Source organism: Saimiri boliviensis, chromosome X (genome assembly GCF_048565385.1).
Source record: "Saimiri boliviensis isolate mSaiBol1 chromosome X, mSaiBol1.pri, whole genome shotgun sequence".
NCBI classification, from domain to species: Eukaryota; Metazoa; Chordata; class Mammalia; order Primates; family Cebidae; genus Saimiri; species Saimiri boliviensis.
Genome location: NC_133470.1, coordinates 63,129,729 through 63,144,374, shown reverse-complemented (window position 1 = coordinate 63,144,374; position 14,646 = coordinate 63,129,729). Strand labels below are relative to the sequence as shown.

The 14,646-nt window shown below is 38.7% G+C and overlaps 1 long non-coding RNA gene across 3 annotated transcripts in view; it reads left to right on the top strand.

Moving 5' to 3' along the window:
- LOC141582867 (uncharacterized) overlaps nucleotides 1–14,646 on the top strand; it is a 91,886-nt gene that overhangs the window by 45,799 nt on the left and 31,441 nt on the right. For all 3 annotated transcript variants that reach the window (XR_012515775.1, XR_012515776.1, XR_012515774.1), the window contains exon 3: nucleotides 1–14,646. This exon is cut by the window's left edge and continues 30,516 nt beyond it. This is a non-coding gene — a long non-coding RNA (uncharacterized LOC141582867).

Here is a 14,646-nt window from a genome sequence, read left to right as displayed (position 1 = left end):
CTTCTCCTTTATAGCCCTTGGTAACCTCTAATCTACTTTCAGTCTCTAAATTTGCCTGCTTCAAATATTTTGTATGAGTGGAATCATACAATATTTGTCCTTTTTCGTCTGGCATATTTCACTTAGCCATAATGTCTTCAAGGTTCATACATGTTATAGCATATGTCAGAACTTTATTCTTTTTTATAGCCGAATAATATTTCATTGTATGTATATGCCACATTTTATTTATCCATTCATTTTGTTTGTGTACCATGTTTTGTTTATATACCACATCTATTAGTATGTATTTGTTTAGATACACAATTTACTTATAATACCACATTTTGTGTTTCTGGTATCTAATGGATTATTCTGCTCTGGAATATTCATGTGATGCTTTTGTTAATTGCTTACACATTTTATTAAGCTAACGAGCTTGGTCATGGTAACATAAAATCAAGAATTGTCTAACTTTTGCAATAAAAATCTTCAAGTTGACTCTGAAGTATTAAGATACAACTTCAGTTTACTGGGATTATGAGGCAGTGATAGTGATATTATCATAGGCTATCCAAAAATTAACACATATTTTCTATTCTAGATGTGATATATTGGCATCACTGTTCATTCTTTTCCTCCTTGATTAAAGTAAAACAGTTACATTAAAATAGTTTTATGTGGCCGAGCGCAGTGGCTCACGCTTATAATCCCAGCACTTTGGGAGGCCAAGGTGGGTGGATCACGAGGTCATGAGGTCGAGACCATCCTGGTCAACATGGTGAAACCCCTTCTCTACTAAAAATACAAAAATTAGCTGGGCATGGTGGTGCACACCTGTAGTCCCAGCTACTCGGGAAGCTGAGGCCAGAGAATTGCTTGAACCCAGAAGGCGGAGGTTGCAGTGAGCCGAGATTGCGCCATTGCACTCCAGCCTGGGTAACAAAAGCGAAACTCCGTCTCAAAAAATAAAAATAAAAATAAATAGTTTTATGTGTTTTAAAAAACATTTTTTAAAGCTCTTTTTTTTAAGAGGGGGTCTCACACTGTCTAGCGGTCTGGAGTGCAGTGGCACGATTCGGCTCATTGCAACCTCCGCCTCCCAGGTTTAAGCAATTCTGCTTGCCTCAGCCTCCCAAGTAGTTGAGGTTACAGGCTTCCGCCACCACACCTGGCTAATATTTTTATATTTTTAGTAGAGATGGGGTATCACTATGTTGGCTAGGCTGGTCTCGAACCCCTGACCTCATGATCCACCCGCGTCAGACTCCCAAAGTGCTGGGATTACAGGCATGAGCCACCGTACCCAACCTAAGCTATTCTATTTAATGTAGGTCAGTGTGTTGTGTAAAGTTAATGTCCACTACCTAAACATCTGTTGCTTGCTTTCTTTTATTCCTTGGTATTCCCCCCATATTCTCTGAGAGCCTTCAGTCAATTATTTAAAGGAAGGAATAAGTTCAAATACATATCTCTGACTTACGGTTACAAAAAATCATTTTATTTACCTCCAGTATACTTTATATTAAAAAATTATAAAAGGCCATAGGTATTCATTTTCAAAAATTTGAAAAAAAAAGCATAGAACAATTAAAAATATGCAGAACCACTGGATTATTGCTATATTTCTTTCTAGTGTGTACATATATTTATGACATATTTAGGTGGCTCTTAACAAGAACATTTTCTTGTCTTTAGATGTGAATTCATAGAAACCTTTCATTTGGACCATGATTGTTTTAAAACATTTCCTTTTATTTTTTAATTAATTTTTTTTCTTTTTAAACATTACGACTTAGTTTTTTATTAAATTTGAACATAATACATTTAAAATACTTATGGATACATTTTTGTGTTCATATTTCTCTGACAACTTCTTACTACAAACTAAACTTGTTAGAAACCTGATTGTGTGTGTGTGTGTGTGTGTGTGTGTGCACATGCGCGTGTGTCTTTTTTGCATTTCTATTCTTTGTTTTCTAGTTTCATCCGTATGCTAGGACATGTCTCTGTTCATTTCTGTTTCACTAGATGATTTTAATGACTGTAGGGTCATTTTATGCTTTTAATCTACTTTTCTAGTACTTTTCTTTCAAAAACAACTGTGATACTTCTCATTTAAATATTTATTTGTTTGTTTGTTTATTTATTTATTTTTGAGACAAGGTTTCATGCTGTCACCCAGGCTGGAGTGCAGTGTCGTGATCTTGGCTCACTGCAGCCTCTTTCTCCTGGGTTTGAGCGATTCTCCTGCCTCAGCTTCCTGAGTAGCTGTGGCTACAGGCAGGCACCATCATTCCTGGCTAATTTTTGTATTTTTAGTAGAGACAGGGTTTCACTATGTTGGCCAGACTGGTCTCCAACTCTTGAAGTCAAGTGATCTGCCTGCCTCAGCCTCCCAAAGTGCTGGGGGATTACAGGCATAAGCCACCATGCCGGGCCTCATTTAAATATATCTTGATTACCGGGTGCAGTGGCTCACACCTGTAATCCCAGCACTTTGGAAGGCTGAGGCAGGTGGGTCACGAGGTCAGGAGTTCAAGACCAGCCTGGCCAACATGGTGAAACCCTGTCTCTACTGTGTTAACAATACAAAAATTAGCTGGGCGTGGTGGCAGGTGCCTGTAATCCCAATGGCTTAGGAGGCTGAGGCAGGAGAATCGCTTCAACCCCGGAGGTGGAGGTTGCAGTGAGCCAAAGTCGCACTACTGCACTCCAGCCTCGGCGACAGAGCAAGGCTCTGTCTCAGAAACAAAACAACAAAACAAAACAAAACAAACCTCTTAATTATCTCTTACCTGTTTGTTCCATTCTAGGCAGTGCATTCTTTTTTTATAGTAGTCTTTTGATAAAAATAGTTAACAGGCCAGGCACGGTGGCTTATGCCTGTAATCCCCGCACTTTGGGAGGCTGAGGCAGGCAGATCACCTGAGGTTGAGAGTTCAAGACCAGCCTGACCAACATGGTGAAACCCTGTCTCTACTGAAAAAAAAAAAAAAAAAAAAAAAAAAACCCACAAAAAATTAGCCAAGTGTAGTGGTGCTTGCATGTAATCCCAGCTACTCTCGAGGCTGAGGCATGAGAATCGCTTGAACCCGGGAGGTGGAGGTTGCAGTGAGCTGAGATTGCGCCACTGCACTCCAGACTGGGTGAGAGAGTGAGAGTCCATTTCAAAGCAAAAAACAAAAACCCAGTAGTTAACATTAACTGAACACACATTAACTGTTAAGTGTCATACATTGTTCTATGTATGCATAGCTCAGTTTTTAACTTAGGAAGTAATTTCTAATAACAATCCTTATTTTTTTCAGATGGGGTAATTGAGGGCAGCTACTGTCAGTAACATAGACCCCAATATCACATAGTAAAGACTCATTATCTTTATCAATGATGCTTCAGTTGGAGGTAAAAAATAGGTCCTTTTCAATATCCAGTGGTGACTGTGTTCCTAGGAAGATCAGTCAAGAATACACAATCTGAAAATTTTATAGCACAGGTAGGTAGGATTAACTGCAGTGCCTCTTTAGTACACACCTGGATGTGACCATTGTGTCCACATGTTTTTCAAACCTGACAGGAAGAATAACCTTATTTGGAAATGACTTCTTAAAAGGCTATTTTTGCTGGGCTTGGAGGCATGTGCTTGTAGCCCTAGCTACTTGAAAGGCTGAGGAGGGAGGATTGCTTGAGCCCAGGAGTTCTGAGCTGTAGTGAGCTATGCCAATTGGCATCAATATGGTGACCTCCCTGGCACAGGGGACCACCAGGTTGCATGAGGAGCAGTGAACCAGCTCAGGTTGGAAATGGAGCAGGTCAAAATTCCCATGATGATCAGTACTGAGATCATGCCTGTGAATACCCATTACACTTCAGCCTGGACAACATAGCAAGAACCTCTCTCTCTCTCTCTCTCTCTGTGTGTGTGTGTGTGTGTGTGTGTGTGTGTGTGTGTGTGTGCTCTGTGTGTGTTTTTTGTTTGTTTTTTGTTTTTGTTTTTGTTTGTTTTTGTTTTTTAGAGCCACCTTAGGAAGAAATGTCCTTTTTTTTTTCTTTTTTTCTTTTTTTTTTTCTTGAGATGGAGTTTCGCTCTTGTTACCCAGGCTGGAGTGCAGTGGCACAATCTTGGCTCATGGCAACCGCCGCCTCCTGGGTTCAGGCAATTCTCCTGCCTCAGCCTTCTTTTTTTTTTCTTTTTAAAATACATTTCTTCCTAAGGTTGGCTTGTTTTAGGGATAGCCAAACCTGCAGGTTCTTCTAATTGATGTACTCATCTCACCAACACTAATGTTACTCTTGTTTTTAATACATTTCAAAGAGGTCATCAAACCAATAGAAGTTCACAACTGGACAAGAATGGCTAGCCAGTAAATTCTAGACTTTCTCTTTGAAACCTCATTTCTTTTTTTTTTTTTTTTTTTTGAGACTGAGTTTCGCTCTTGTTACCCAGGCTGGAGTGCAATGGCGCGATCTCGGCTCACCGCAACCTCCGCCTCCTGGGTTCAAGCAATTCTGCCTCAGCCTCCCGAGTAGCTGGGACTACAGGCATGCGCCACCATGCCCAGCTAATTTTTGTATTTTTAGTAGAGACGGGGTTTCACCATGTTGACCGGGATGGTCTCGACCCTTGACCTCGTGATCTACCCGCCTTGGCCTCCCAAAGTGCTGGGATTACAGGCATGAGCCACCGCGCCCAGCCTAAACCTCATTTCTTGTAATGCAAGAATGTAACCTCTTAATTGCTCTATTTGTATTACATCATCATCTTTAGACTTTCCTAGATACCCTTGACCTCTCTGGTATTTCCTGTTATGGTGAGTCTGTTCTAACAACCTTATTATAGTCATGTTTTTTGCACATTAACCACACTCCATGGAAGAAGCCCTTTAACATGAGACTTGTTCCTAACTACTACACTGGCTCTGGCTTCCAAGTAGAGGATTACCCTTTGATTACTTTATCTGGCTACCAGGACAGAAAGATTCTTGGGAGCTAACCTCCAATCAAGTCAACTGTTTTGCCACAGATAGTACTTTGCAGGTTTAGTCCCCTATACTTTGAGGTCTTCAGCCTCACTTTGACTTCCCGTTTTGTTCAATGATGATTTTGGAGTTATGTCAGGTGAGGAATCAATCTATCCTGTCTGGAATGTTGCTGGGAGGAGGGCTGTCTTTCTGTAATGGGGGAAAGTGTTTTTTATTTGAACTAGAGTAAGTTGTAGACTATAATGTATTGTGCAATTGTTTGATTTTAAAGAAAGCATAGCTTTACTGTTCTAAAACTGAACATCTTACGTCTGCATGCCTATTTATTATGATCTGCTCTGGGCCTTGCAGATATTGTTTCCTGGATCCTCTAACAAGTTAATTATTGGTATTAATCCTCTAATAAATTAATTATTAATGTACATTGTACAGATAAATGTAATTGGAGAGAAAATAATTTTAACAGGATCAGAATCCCTTCCAGTTCCAATTTAAATTTGAAGGCTTAATTCATGGCATCTTATAGTTCAAAGAAAACTTTGAATTGTTTAGGATATACTAACACATATTAAAGGAAGAGAAGTATGGATAAATATCCCAATAGTTGCCTAGCCGAAGCATATACTTAGTAAGTATATGAATTACTAAGCAGGTGATCACAAGTGATTTAGGGAGCCCTTTGTAGTTTTCCCCTATTTACCTTTAGCCTTTTTCCATATCACCAATGACCTCTTAATTTTCATATTGCCTATAGAATTAAGTTAGTCTGTCCAAGAAGTCACTTTGTTTTACCCTGGCCCCAGTGCATTCTTAAATATCAGGGGTTATATTCCCTTTTACTCGGGCATTGGATGCCTCATGTTGCCTTATATCAAACTTTAAATGGTACCCTCATGTCCTGAGGGCAGGACAGTAGAAGAACTCATTTAGCATTAGACTTTTTCATGATGGACAACCTGCTGCTTATTTGGAAGAATTTCATCTTCAGAATATTGATCTAAGTCCTTTGGGGCTGCTGCTACTGCCAGAGTTGTTTTGTTTGACAGTACCTCTCCAGAGCCTCAAGGTAAGGGACATGTGGTTTGAAAAGTGGAAAACAAGTCCATAATCTATAAAATACTAGAGCTTAATAGATGACTACTTCATTAATCTGATTATACCCATCAATTTTTAGGTTTGAACATTGAGATATGGGGTTGGATGTGGGGTGGCTTGTCTGTACTTCCCCAGGCTAGATTGAAAACTCAAGCCAACTGCACGTGCCCTTCGAGTACTTTGTTTTTGGAGTTTAAGATGTTTTAGAGTCTTGGCTTCTCATTTGTTATATAACAAAAGGGAAATAAAAAGAGTGGGATAGTGTATAACTGGTAAACATCTCCTGTAATGTAAGTGTTGATGTTATTAGGAATTTTATTCCTGAGGGTTTGGGAGAGGAGGGAAAGAGGGGAAGGGTTGGAGGGTCCATTTAGAATCTGTTTAAAAGAAGGAAAAGCCTGCATAGTGCTTTGAAGAAATTGATCATCAGTTCGAGAAGAAATGTGATCACATCACCCCCAAGTCGGTCCCCGTCTCGTTACAAGTCATAGCCCTACTTTTACCCCCTTTTGCTGGTTTCATGTATTTTGAGGTTTAGCAATTGTCCATGCTCTGGGTGAATTCAAACACTGTGTGAGGGACCAGTTGGTTTAGGCCATAAGAACTATATGGAAGGGATGATTTCTTGTGATATGGGGCTGTGGTGTCTGTGTGATGGGGAGCATTAGCGAAGGTGTTTGGGGCAGCATGGAGGGAAGGGTGCATATCCTGTAAGAATCAGGGGATAGGGTTTTGTAACTGATCATGTGCCCTAAAAGTCAGGAGTGGCTGCAGTTCTATTACCAAGCCCTGACAAGCAACCATTGTGATTATTAGCAGTGACTTTGAAAAATATTACTACTTTGCAGCTTTACTATTTCACTTTCAACATGCTCAGTATGTTGAAAATGAAGTTTATGGACTATCTTTTTTTTTTTTTTTTTTTTTTGAGACGGAGTTTCGCTCTTGTTACCCAGGCTGGAGTGCAATGGCGCGATCTCAGCTCACCGCAACCTCCGCCTCCTGGGTTCAAGCAATTCTCCTGCCTCAGCCTCCTGAGTAGCTGGGATTACAGGCACACGCCACCATGCCCAGCTAATTTTTTGTATTTTTAGTAGAGACGGGGTTTCACCATGTTGACCAGGATGGTCTCGATCTCTCGACCTCGTGATCCACCCGCCTCGGCCTCCCAAAGTGCTGGGATTACAGGCTTGAGCCACCGCGCCCGGCCATATGGACTATCTTTATATAGAAGTCCCAACTTATAATGCCACCATTACATCCAGCTTCCTCTTTGCCCTTCCCTGGCTTCTGGTGCCATGTTGGGGTTGATGGGCCATCCTGTGTCCTGTCAGTGTTTTCTGAGTACTTATTATTCTATTCAATTTTTGGATTGATGGGAGAGAGACAGAGGGACTAAAATGGGGATTAAGCTATGTATATTTCTAAAGATTTCTTGTGGATTTCACATGTTCCAATCTTAGTGTTTGGTAAGTACAGGACATTTAAGCAACAGACACAACTACAGACATTAGAAGTCATCTGGTTCAGCAAGTTGGCTTTAAGCATTTCCTATATTCTATGTTTTACGCTTGAGGGTACAGTTAAGAAAAGTTAACTTACTGAGAAGTTTCATTGATCCTGGAACTTTATTCACCTGATACAGGAAACCAGTGTTCTTCAAAAGTGATGAGAATGCCTTAACAAGATGATAGGAACCAGCACTGTATATTTGTTCCCCAGGGAATACTGCAACATGTAGGAAAGGCCCTTGGTGACCTAATAATACGTATTTATGAAATTCCATGAGTCCCTTGGGATGGGAGCTAAAAGGGTTAGCTTTGGGTTAGCTGTGCTTTTCACCAATTTCTGCTTGACAGGATCAGAAGACTGCTGACACAGATATGGCTATGCTGAGCTCTTCATGTTCATCTTAGGGACTCACTGCATACTATTTTTTAACTACATGTGTTACTCAGAGTTAGGAGATCTTGGATGGGACTCCAAAACGATTTAAAAGACTCCATACCTTATGTTAGGGCCAGAGCAGGTAGTAAAGCATGTAGTGATATGATTTTGACCCAGAAGGATGGTTTTAGGTATCAACATTAAGAATGTCTGCAAAAGGCTTTCAATGAAGACAACAAAGAATACCAATGCTTTCATCGGGAGGAGGAATGAGCCTGATGGTTGTAGTGCCTTTTGCTTGTGGTACACGTAGCCAAAGGAGCTCTGTGATGCCAACAGACATTGAGAAAGGTAATTTTGGATCACTGCCAGCTGAATTGGCCAGTGTACCTTGCATTGAGTACTCTATATTGCATTATCTGTCCTTTGTATGAGGTGCTTATTATACTTAGTTTTTGGGGCCCTGAAAGCTTTTTTTGCACTTACTGGTTCAAATCCCAGCATCAACTACATGTTAAAAGTAGTCAAGAAAAGAATGATTTGGCTTATTTTAAGCTTTAAGAGTAACATACTGACAGAGCTTATGAATATATGTGCACAATATAATTTATATCATAATATGAATATATAACCAGCTTAACACATCTTCAGATTTAGATCCAGCACACAAAATAGCATTTTAAAGCAAAATACTTTAGATTTTATGCATGAGAGAACTACAATTTGTACAGTTTCCACAAGGGGGGGAATAAATACTTTTTTCTGTGTCCTTGGAGTATGGGTGGGATTCATGGATACATTTCTCTGGTTCAACATTTCAGTGATGTTAAGGAGCCTCATGTTGCAGCACAGAAGATTTTTCATCGTTGGAAGTTAAGGTTAGTTCACTTTCATTGATTTCTCCCTACACTGGACTAAAGCATTTAATCTGGAAATGCATAGGTCTCTATATAGCTTGTCATAACTTCTATCCATAGAAAGGGGCTTTCTAGAACCTGTCAGCATATTGTGAAATATCTCCTATATTAACTGGTAATAAGAAATCAGAATTACAGCATTAATGAAATATCACCTAGATTGACCTAAGCAGGAAAATTTTAGATAGGAGTTTACCATCGCAACCAATACACAACAGTTCCCGAATCCTAAAAAGGTGGAGTTCTTGATGGTATTAGTGCCTATCTTCAAATTACTTGCTTTCTGGAAAGATGGCTGATAAAGTTTTGTCTGGCACCATAGTATTCCTGCTCTGTGGGAACTATATCTTTACAATAGAATCTCCACCCACTGGCAAGATGATGGCTCCAAGGAGAGTCATCTTCCAAGTGGTCATGAAGCTGTTAGCTTTTTTTTCTTTGCCTCTTAGTCAACTGGGGTTTTTCTGCTATGGTTCCGAACCATTTTACCTGGTAGACGGGGTTATATATTCCGAGTTCACCACCACTGAGTTAAGGGACCTAATGTTATTTGTATTGACTTAACTAATTTCAAACATTCTTCCTAGGACATAGTTTCATAAAACTAAGGTTTAACAGACTGAAACCCAAAATTAGTAGTATAGCTTCTCTTAGTCATTTTTAATGAATGTCTTAGTAATACTTTGGCTTCTTGAAGAACCCTTTTGCAATCCATCTGTAGCCAGGTGTGGTGGCTCACACCTGTAATCCCCTCACTTTGAAACGGTAAGAAGCGCAGATCATGAGGTCAGGAGTTCAAGACCAGCCTGCCCAACATAGTGAAACCCCGTCTCTACTAAAAATACAAAAAAAAAAAAAAAAAAAAAAAAGCTGGTCATGGTGGCAGTTGCCTGTAGTCCTAGCTACTTGGGAGGCTGAGGGAGGAGAATTGCTTGAACCTGGGAGGCGATGGTTGCAGTGAGTCGAGATCGTGCCAGTGCACTCCAACCTGGGCAACACAGTGAGACTGTCTTTAAAAAAAAAAAAGTCCTTCTGCCTCTTTTATACATGTTGATATATGCTTCTTTGCAGTTGCATTGTCAACATCCACTCCCAGATTATTGCTGTTCTGAAGTAGTATAAAAAAGTGGTGCTACCCTATTCTCTGGCTTCCCTGATTACTGTTTATATTTTATGTGGAGACAAGGTTTTCTTGCTACGTTGCCCCGGATAGTCTGACTCCTGCGCACAAGCTATCTTACCACCTGGGTTCTTCAAAGTGCTGAGACTACAGGGGGGAGCCATGGCACCTGCCCTGGTTTTTCAAATTGGATGTAACATCCAATTAGCAGCGAAACTCAGCAAATGGAATATTTTGATATGTGTGTAAATTCCAATTTTGGTTTCTCAGGACAAAATGAAGAACAAGATTAATTCTTAGAGATATTGTTCATGCTTGCTCACATATACATAGTGATAGGTGAATCGTGTTTAGGGTTTTTTTTTGTTTGTTTGTTTTGGTGCAATGTCTAATTACATTTGCCAACTGAAGTTACCTAGTGGGGATGTTTCCATTCTGTGCCAATTGATATTTGGTACAATTTGCTCAATAAAATTAAAGATTTGGTCCTTGTTTTTGAAATGGTGAACCACTGATGTACAAATCTGTAGTCCCTAATGTAGCCTTTGTTATCTGACATGTTTTACATCCATTTTGTCAAATTGATTCACCTCAAACTTCCTTAGGTTTTGCCAAATTTGTGTGATCACATTGTGTTACTAATGTGTAATATCAGCCTATAACTTCAGCCAGCTACTTTTTATTTGTAGATGCTGCTTAGCGGCTTGCAGATAGCACTGAATATGTGGAGTTCCTTGACTGTCCACTCCGTTACCCCTTTAGAGAGTGCATTATGTGCACATTTCTTGTGTGTTTTTCAGCTTAATTAGGATTCCTCAGTTCTTTCCAGCTGATATTAAAGTTTTTAAAGAAACTATTCAATGAAATGTATTTCTATAAGTTTAGTACCTGTGTACTTTTTCTCGGGGGAAGGGGTTGGCGAGGGGAGTCATGAATTTTTGGCAATGTTAAGTAGTATCTTATTGCCCATATTTTTCACATGTCTAAATGCCAAATTCTGTGATGTATTTTTCACAAATTATTCTGAATCTTCAGTAGTGCTTTATTTGCCCTCACAATGTTGCCCTTTATAAATTGAACTTATGAATGAAGAAATTCCTCTTAGTATAGCACTTCAGTAACATCGGAAATCAATTATTCAATAAAAAAGACATTTTAAAAGACGCTTTCACAAGTAGCGGAGGAAAAAAGACATTTGATGAAGGAACCAACGTTTTTGCTTTAAGTGTAGAGGTATATATCCTTTGGTCCTTTAGCTTGAATGTTTCATAACCAAATTTGATTTCTTACCATTGTCATTTGCAAGTAATTTTAGAGCTCCTTCCCCTGTATTGTTAGCATGTATTTTTCTATCACATTTGTAATCTTAACATTTTTAATTTGGTGGTTCTTCAGGAACTTGGTAATGAATCAATTGGAAATTATGTACTAAATTTGTCTACACAGCATCCTCTTTAGCTGGTGGCATAGAGTCCAAAGTTCAGAATCTGTATCTGCTCCTAAGTAATAGGAATATTATTCTTGTCCTACAGACAAAAATAGTTTTTACAAGGACTTTTGACAAGTCAAAGTATATACAGTATGGGTGAATTTAGTTAGAAATATTTGCTAGATTCTCTTGGTTCTCATCTGGCCATTCATTCAATCCCAGTAACTCTAGGTTAATAGTGTTCAGTTTTCATAGATTGTAATGTATTGGGCCTTTCGGGATTCGTTGTGGAATTCTGGACAGTTGATGTCTAATCACAAGTTCTGGGTACATAATTTGTACCATGCAGTGTAGCATTTTGCTGATATAGATGGTTGGAAATGAGTTACAGGAAATCGGTTCCATTAGTGCTACAATTCAATGGCTCAGTGCTATTTGCCCAAAAATACATTGAAATTGGTAGAGACCTTCAAATTTTTAAAATGTAATTTTTATTGTACACTGGTACTGTAATTCTTTGGTTCACTATTGCCTCATTACAGTTAGGCCCTTTTTAAGGCCCTCTAAAATTAAGGGCCCTGTAGAAGTGATGGTCAACTCTACTTTTTGAACGAATTATTAGACTTGGTGCTGTCTTGTGAAGTAACTTGATATGAGAGACGTGTATTATGAATTTTGGCCACATGGTTATGCCCTTGGCAGAATTGCACATATCTGAAATTGTTCCCTATTTTTTTTCTAGTATTACTATCCAATGCTTCCATTCATAGTCACTAGTGTATTTTATAATTGTTAAGTGTCCTTTATTCATATACTTAAATATTTTAAAAGAATATTCTGGTAGGATTTCGAGGCCTAATAGTGTATTTCCATTGTTTGATGTATTAGAAGGGCTACTTCCTGATACCTGCATTGCCTTCCCAATCTGTTTATCATGAACTTCTAAATTTTGGGAATTCCTGTCTCACTAAGCAGTGATAATGGAAATTTGCTAGTAATCGTTTATAGTTTGTGATAGTGGCATTAGTAACATTTTAATTGTTTATAGTTTGTGATAGTGGCATTAGTAACATTTCCCTTCAGAGATTATTACTCCAGTAGCAATCTAGTTTGCTGTTCTATTAGTGAGCCAACATTAATAGTGTAGCTTTTTTGAGGGGATTGTAATTTTTAGCTATTGTAGTAGGTTCAGATATGTAGTTTTGCTTGTATGATTTCTTTGTTTATAGCTCAGTTTTTGTTACATGATATGTGAATGAGTAGGCTTGCCATTAGCTGTATACAACATAAAAACTAGATTTTTCACCCTTGAACCTTAAAACTCCATGGAGCCATCCAGATTTGTGTAGTCTGTTGGAATAAAAGGACTAGAAAGAAGCATTGTTACAGAAACCTTGCAGTACTCAGTTCACCCAAAAGACCTTTTAGAAATGTTAGTTCACCACTCCCATCGGAAATTTGGTTATAGGAAGATCATAACATCATCTGATCTCCTTACCATAGAGGCAAAATATATATTCAGTTAAAAGCTGTTTACTTATAATATCATTTTATTTCCACACCAAGATGAGTGACATCTTTAAATTGGTAAGTGTTATTATATTAAAATGGCTAGTTTCCGGTACAGTAATTTCCTCCATCTCTTATCTGTGGGGGATAGGTTGTAAGTCTCCCGGTGGATCTCTCAAACTAGATAGTACCGAACCCCATGTGATTTTACCTACACATGCATACTTGTGGCAAAGTTTGAGGTCTGACAGCAAAATTAGCATGAATTTCTTTTTCCCTCATAATTTCTCAAACTCCTGGGTTCGAATGGTCCTCCTATCTTGGCGTCCCAAAGTGCACTTAGATTCATTCCTAAAGCTCTAGGCAGCCTTGGTATACAACTTTTTTTATTCCATTGTAAACACTCACCTTTTTGCTAAAGAAAGCACTTCATGTCTTCTCTTTGGCATATCTGAATTGTTGGCATCACTACTCTTATATTGGGGCCATTGTTAAACACTGTGTTACTGCAACAGTCAATCTGAACCGAGAAGAGCACTGACTAATGGGTGGTAGCATATAACGTGGGGTATACACTGGAAAAAGGAGTGATTCTTTTTGCTGGACACCAATTTAAAATTTATGAATTGTTATTTCTGAAATTTTCCATTTAGTATTTTTGAACCATGTTTGACCCCAGGTAATAGAAACTGTGTAAAAGAAAACCATAGATAAGGGGAGAATACTGTAACTTTAGGGCTCTTTACCCCCATTTCTGTTTTGTTTCCCTTATTATTGGGAAGTATGTTCATTGTGGCCTCCTTGTGTACACAAAGTAATTTTTGGTGGAAAAGAGAGTACTACCGTTAGTCCATAAAATATGTTTCTGAAATGATGTTGGATGCTTGTTATCATGGATTTGTTTCTGATAGGGTTATTAATACGGTACCCTGGTCACTGTGCTAGTGAGCCAAAAATTAATTTGAAGACTTTCATGTATATCTGCATCTTTTTTCTCTTTTTTTGGCTTGTTACAAGTACTGGTTTATATGCTTTGACATAGTTTTATTTCCTTTGTATTGTCAGAAGTGTGCCCAGTGTTGCTACCTTGTGGACTCAAGGAATTTGTGGATATTCTGTAGTACCACCTTAGTCCATAATGCGTTGTCCTGCAATGATGTTAGTTGTATAGCTTGCATCACTAATTTGGTTTCTCTAGAGTGACTACTAATATGGTAACCTAATCACTGTGCTATGTTTAAGGATTTCCAAAGGTGCATGACGTAGTTTTTGCATTTTTCTGGTTACAGTTCCTGGCTTATAGAGTGCATAGGTATTTAATATTGTCTAGTAAGTGTGTTGATGTACAATTTCCTGTTTAATTCAGTACTAGTATTAGCGGCATGGTTCTGCTTTATTGTTACCATAAAACTAAATATATACTGTTTATCTTCATCAGGCACCAGTGTTAGTTTGTTTCTCCTAAGTAAGTTGACCTCATGGCAGTTCATCATGTCTGTGGATTATATTTTACTGCTAAAGCCTTAATGTATTACCATTTCAAAACTTTTAAGTATTGGTATTTCACATGTTTTTAAAAGTGCCGTTGTACTTTTTTATTTTTTTAAGACAAGGTCTCTCTGTCACCCAAACTGGAATGCGATGGAGCATTTACAGCTGATTGCAGCCTCAAACTCCTGGGCTGAAGCCATCCTCCTACCTCAACCTCCTGAGTGGCTGAGACTACAG